The sequence below is a fragment of the Phyllostomus hastatus genome, unplaced genomic scaffold, assembly GCF_019186645.2.
Source record: "Phyllostomus hastatus isolate PE091 unplaced genomic scaffold, TTU_PhHast_1.1 phas_scaffold_12, whole genome shotgun sequence".
NCBI classification, from domain to species: Eukaryota; Metazoa; Chordata; class Mammalia; order Chiroptera; family Phyllostomidae; genus Phyllostomus; species Phyllostomus hastatus.
The window spans coordinates 5,756,984-5,763,545 of record NW_025334007.1 but is presented as its reverse complement, the minus strand read 5'-3'; the positions used below and the strand labels follow the sequence as shown (position 1 = coordinate 5,763,545).

Genomic DNA, 6,562 nt, shown 5'->3' with positions numbered 1-6,562 from the left:
AATCTAAAAGGAATTAAAAATTTCTGAACAAATTAAATTGTTCCATTCTTCCCATATAAATTATCTCTACATTCTTAAGGATTATTTTAATATCTTTGATTACTGTGGATGACACCAATTAAATAGAATATTAATTCTATTTCATGGTATTCTAATTCCACATTTTTAAAACTTTTAGGTTAGTTTACTAAGTTCAATGATAAAGTTATCATAAAACATTTTTCTGAAAATTATTTTTCTTAGAAAAAAGAAAGAAAAATCAACACTTTGTCAGCATACCCATAGATGCTGTGGCAGTTAAGACTTTCTGCAGTTGGGGATAGTCCATTAATCTGGCAAGTCACACACTGGGTCAGCAAGATTGTATTCTGGATCATCCTCATCATCCTCCAGCTCCAAGTCATCCATTTTCTAGAATATAGGCTCATTTATTTCCATATTCGTTCCAGCATCCTCCAAGAACTGGGTATCAGATGTGTCAAGATTATGATCTGTTTCAAATAGCTCTTTCCCACCTAATTTATTTTTCCTGTTTGTTCTTCTTTCATTTGTTTCTTTTTTAATTTCCAAGAGTTCTGCATCAAACTTGGCTTTCCAACTTAAGACATTCTCAATTGTAACAGAAGTGCCATGAAATAATTGCTTTTTGGCTTTTTCTGCTTCTCTTTCTTTTTGTTTCTTTTCTCCTTCTCTTCTAGTTTTTATCTGACCTGCTAATTCATTTAATTTTTCTTTCACGGCTGTCACTAAATTAAAGATTATCACCACAACAAGGTTTTCTCCTGCCTGTAATGCTAATAATTTTTAAGTGCCTGCAACATCATTATCTTCTAGATTTTCCTGGAACAATATTTTATTAAGGGGGCAGGGAATTCATCTGGGTATTTCTCACCATATGTAAACTTGAAGGACATCTGGAGAGTTTCATCATTTTCTCCAGCCTCTGATGTCACAGTAATGGTGAAACTAGGAGGATTTTCTTGTAATACTGTAAAGGAGTCAAGGTAGATGAACTCCAGAGCTTCCAGCTCCTTGCACTGATACTGGCCGGAATCTGCTGTTGCTGCCCACAGACCACACATATACCCATGCTCTATGCTGCAGCTGGTAGCACTGAGGCTCTGGGAGAGCGAGTAGGGACATGGCAGTGCAGGTGCAGAGTCCCTATCCAGGAGGCCCGAGGGCCCCTCCATTCTCATTTTTAAGCTTCGTGACCATTGTGGATAGTAGTCAGTAGAGTCTATTATTATTATGACTTCTTATCTACCCAACAATCATATTTTTCTCCCCACTTTTCTGGGAGGAAGCTCATCTCATACTAGAAAAATATTTTAGTGGCCATCAACATGGAACAGACTGCCTAACAGAAAGACCATTATGTGAAACTGGTGTATATGTGTGAGGGGGTTCATTTTTACTAGAGACCCTGAATGATTTGTAGACAGTATTTATTCTCCAATGTCTACTGATTTATCTGGAGCATAATAGGAATTAAAGGATAGTCCAAAATGCTTTTATATTTCAAAATTTAAAGAAATATTACAGATATCTTATTACTCACATCTTTTCACCTTAGTAATAGTTTTTTTAATCCTCACCAGAGGACATGTTTATTAATTTTAGAGAGAAGGGAAAGGAGGAAGAGAGAGATAGAGAAAAACATTGATTCACATTGATTATCTGCCTCTCTGCAACCCCATAACCTAGGCATATGCCCTGACCAGGAATTGAACTAGCAACCTTTCAGTTTACTGATGACACTCCAACCAACTGAGTCACACTGGCGAAGGCCTTAGTGATACAGTTTTGATTTAGCATGGCTAGTTTAGGAATGCTAAAGCTAAAGTGACCCTCATTCTATGTCCAGAAAATATATATAAACTGTAAACTTTAGTCATTCATATTAATAGAGAAGAGAAATGCATGAATAAAATAAATATTTTTGCTCCTACTGTAATAAGCCATTTGGAATTATAACTTGATAATGTCTAAGAATTCTACTATAATCAAAGACCAGTCACCATTTTCATTCAATTTTCTCTTTTTCAGAGGTTAATATTTAGCTATTAAAATAAAATAACCCTTTAGACACACAGTAAATAGCCAAGGGATTCTAAATGGTATTTCATTCTTAACAAATTTGGTTGATGCCACATTATCATTTATAACTAGTAGATAATTAAGATCAAAGTCTACATTAAAAGATTTTTGTTCTTAACTGTGGTTAACACTGCCTCTCCTAAGTAATTTCAAAAGTACACAAAAATATTTCAAATTTATTATTCATTTTGGTGAATATTTTGTATTGTATTATAACTAATATATAACTAATATATAACTGTTACAAGATAAAATTTTGAAATTTAGAAAAAAGCATATGTTTGCTTCCTTTTTTCTAATTTTATGGTCAACCATCATTTAGTTTTAATTTGGTAGTGTCTAAAGGCATACTCAATTCTTCTACCCTGCCCTGGCTAGTGTGGCTCAGTGGGTTGAGCGCCAGCGGGCAAACCAAAGGGTCACCAGTTTGATTCCCTGTCAGGGTACATGCCTGGGTTGCAGGCCAGGTCGGGTCCCCAGTAGGGGGAGTGAAGGCAACCGCCCACTGATGTTTCTCTCCCTCTTACCTCCCTCCCTTCCCCTCTGTCTAAAATAAATAAATTAAATCTTAAAAAAAAATTCTTCTCTCCTTCCTGAATGTGTACTCTTTATAACGCCACTTTGATGTCTCTCCCATCAGAAGATGCAGTCTATCATCCCAACTCTAGAATCTGGGCCAGTCTCCTAATGTATTTGAACCCAAGGAATATGGTAGAAGTTATATTGTGCTATTTCATCATTTAGGTTTCAAAGACTTGTACCTCTGCTTTCTCTTGAAACCCTGCCCCAGCCATAAAAACAGTTGGAGTTAGTCTTATGTAGAACATGGAAGAGAAAAATGACAATGATGGGGGACGAGGTAGGGGTGAGCAATTGGAAAAAAGGTGGTGCAACTGTAACTGAAAAACAATAGTATTTTTAAAGCAAAAAAAGAAAAATGTCATCCTAGCCAAGGCCACTGTAAACCAGACAACACCCAGCTAATCTGCCAATTGATCACAAACCCATGAGGAAGCCCAGCTGAAATCAGAAGAATGTCCCAGTTTAGCCCAGCCTAAATTGACAGCTTACAGAATTGTGAGCTAAGTAACTGGTTCTTGTTTTAAGCCAGTAAGTTTTGGAGTGGTTTATTATGCAGCAGAAGCTAACTGATATAGATATAAATATTCAAAACAAGATTTACAACATTTTTAAAAGATTTTTATTTATTTATTTTTAGAGAGGGAAGGGGGAGAGAGAGAGAGAGAAACATTAATGTGTGGTTGCTGGGGGCTATGGCATGCAACCTAGGCATGTACCCTGACTGGGAATCAAACCTGTGATGCCTGGTTCACAGTCCATGCTCAATCTACTGAGCTATGCCAGCCAGGGCAAGATTTACAACATTTTGATAATATATTAATTAAATAAAAGTTATAACAATCTACAAAACTCATACCGGCATGGATTTTACTCTTATCCTTAAGATAAAGACAAGACTTTATCAAAAGTGGGAACTGAAAATAAAAAAGCAGCTTTTAGACTTTGTGGTAATTATAATGGCAGATATTATATTTATTGTTTCTTTTTGACTTGCATGTAGACACTTCATAAATAAGTTAATAAACCTATAATATTCTTTGTCATTATGTATTTTGTACTACTTTGTATAACATATTTCTTCATGTTGACTATAGAAAAATTATAATAAAGTACTACTATATTATTTCTTTGATATGTCTCATTATAGGGAAATGCTATAGTCATAGTTTGAGTACCATCAGAAGCTGACCCTGAGTCTAAGGATTGAGTGAAAGTCATTTAACTTGGAGATTAAGGAGATAGCAGTAAAATATCAGGGAAATGTGACAGGAAAAGGAATTAACCAATAAAAGGCAATTATCAAGCAACTTACCACTGTGGATGAATACAGCTTAGTTCTCCCAAAGACACACATCTCAGATTTATCTCAATTGAGAGATATGGAAGATAGAATATTTATACACTGACTCACATCAATTAATGGGTGAGGACTATTCCTGGGAGTTATGAACTGCCCATCACTTTTGGCGTGCTTCCTAGCTGCAAACCAAGCCCAGAGGCAAAAAGCAAAGTAAAACAAAACACAAAAACCCACCATAAATTCAAAATATGGCAGTTTGATGTCCACAGGTGTTGACCAAGATGGCAAAGGTGAGAGGATATGGGTGGGTCACCAACTGTGTCTGGTATATCTCTCATCTTTCATATTCATTCTAGGGTTTGATTCAATCTAGTCAGGTTAACAAAGAAATCAAGCAACCTCTTCATTGCATAGGGCTCCTCAAATCTTTTCTTAACCTTTCAAAAACAGTGTAGAATCAGAATGTTTAATGCAAGTAAGTCTATATCCAACATTGATCTTAGATTCTCTATAGAGTTCCTATTACAAAGAAAATGCCACTAGTTTATAACCTTAGCTTATGAAAAGGCACAGTCAATTTAGACTCTTTATTGTATTTTGCTCCACTGGCCTTGCTTCAAATTACTGTTACTTTGTACTTTTAATCTAAATTACAGCTCTAAAGGTCTTAGTTTAGGTCCTGGTCCTCTATTCTCATTCACACAAATCACTACATCTTTTTCCTCTTCATTTTTCCTCAACTTACACAACAGCTTCCCATTCAACTTCCGTTACCTTTAACCAAACTATTTTCTCTCCTGAATGAATTGATTTGACCATTTTTCTTTTCCTGGTTGCATTTTTTCCCTTAGGAATTACTTTAAAATCTCTTTATCTCCTTGGGTCACAAAGTTATGGACATGAGAACCAATAGCCTAGATGTCTATCAAGAGTTGTTAGAGGGATTCATGGAAATGTGAAGCGAAGAGGAGGATGTACAGGAGAGTTTGATGCCACTACTTTTCAAGACATTAAAGGTAAATGACGATGCAGTTGTGGGTGATTTTTGTCTCTTCTAAAATATTACTTTTCACTGTGATATATATAAGATTCATGATCCTGAGCTTTCGCTTCAACAGATTTCACCAAAAACAAACCCAGATCTCATTTCTTTTGTTTTTTTCCCCCATCCATATGTATGTTTTTCTTTTTTATTGAATTTATTGGGGTAATATGGGTTAATAAAACCATACAGGTTTCAAGTGTATGGTCTATAAACTATCATCCACACACTGCAGTATGTACACACCACTCAGTCTGTTTCTGCCACAAAAGTTGTTTGATGCTTATGTAGAGCGAGACTTCACAAGTCCTGCTATCTGTCTAATTCTACATCCTCACTTCCTGAAACATTCTTAACATAACCCAGAAGGAAAATTCTTATCCTTTGCTCAAACATGCCACACTGTTTGATGTCCCCCATTCCCTATACCATCAAACGGAATGCTTCTCCCACTGAAGTATAATATTCCTCACATCTCTATGGTGAACTCTTACCTTTTGACACCAATATTAGTCATAGCTTCTTTGGCAGGGCCTTTCTTGACATTAACAGGTTGAGTAAACTGCTTACATTTTTTGTACTTCTGTATCATATTTTCTAGCTATACTGTAGTAACGAACTTACTAAATCATATGAGTTAATTTCAATAATAGTCTTCCAACTAGACCTTGAGGGTCTTAAGATCTGAACCTGGGTCTTATTTTCTTATAACACTCAGAGCCAGGAAACATCTGTTATACAGTAACAATGCAATAAGTGCAGTTCACATTGAATTATCATTTTATTTCATTGTCTTTTAAAACTCCTTATGTCTCTATGACTTTCTACATTTTAAAGTTTACATAGCAACTGTCACTTAAATTGTTTACTCTCCTTAAAACAAAAATAAAAGGGCATATTCAACTTTTCTTGAACCACCTGTGATTCCTTCTCTTTCAAATCAAAGAAAACCTTGCCAGTTACTTTTTATAAAACAAATGCTTGCTTTCCTCATTTGAAATGTTCCATAATTGGGTACAATTCTAGAAGTTATTTATATAATAATCATTGTCATTGCTTCCTTATAAGTTACTCCAATGAGCAATTGTATCTGTTTAAGTGCTTTGTATTCTAATTTAGTAATTTGCAATAAAAAATAATGAGTAGCATATCCAAGCAGGTAATTAATAATATAACTATCATCATCTTACTTCTCCTTTTCCAAATACTGCTTCACTATACTGTTGCAATAACTACTTATGTAGGTGAAACCATTGTGGTGTAGCAGCAGAAACACCAAATGGCAGTGAAGATATCAATGTTCTAATTCAGTATTTGCACTTTGTTATGTGCCCTGAAATATGCTGCATAACTTCTCAGACATTTGATTTCCTTAGCAATAAAATAGAATTGCAGGTAAAAACTAATCTAGAGGGTTCATCCTGGCTCTAAATGATATGTGATCCTAGACAAAATGCCTATTCCTTTGTCTTTTCTGATGATACCACTATATCTGTATGCTGTACATATAAATTATATCAAATGAGTGAATTTATAGA

General features: G+C 35.1%; 1 pseudogene; it reads right to left on the bottom strand.

Annotated features, from left to right (window-relative positions):
* Positions 1–327: 327 nt before the first annotated feature.
* On the bottom strand, positions 328–1,193 carry LOC123829926 (annotated as a pseudogene).
* Between the last annotated feature and the right edge of the window lie 5,369 nt (positions 1,194–6,562).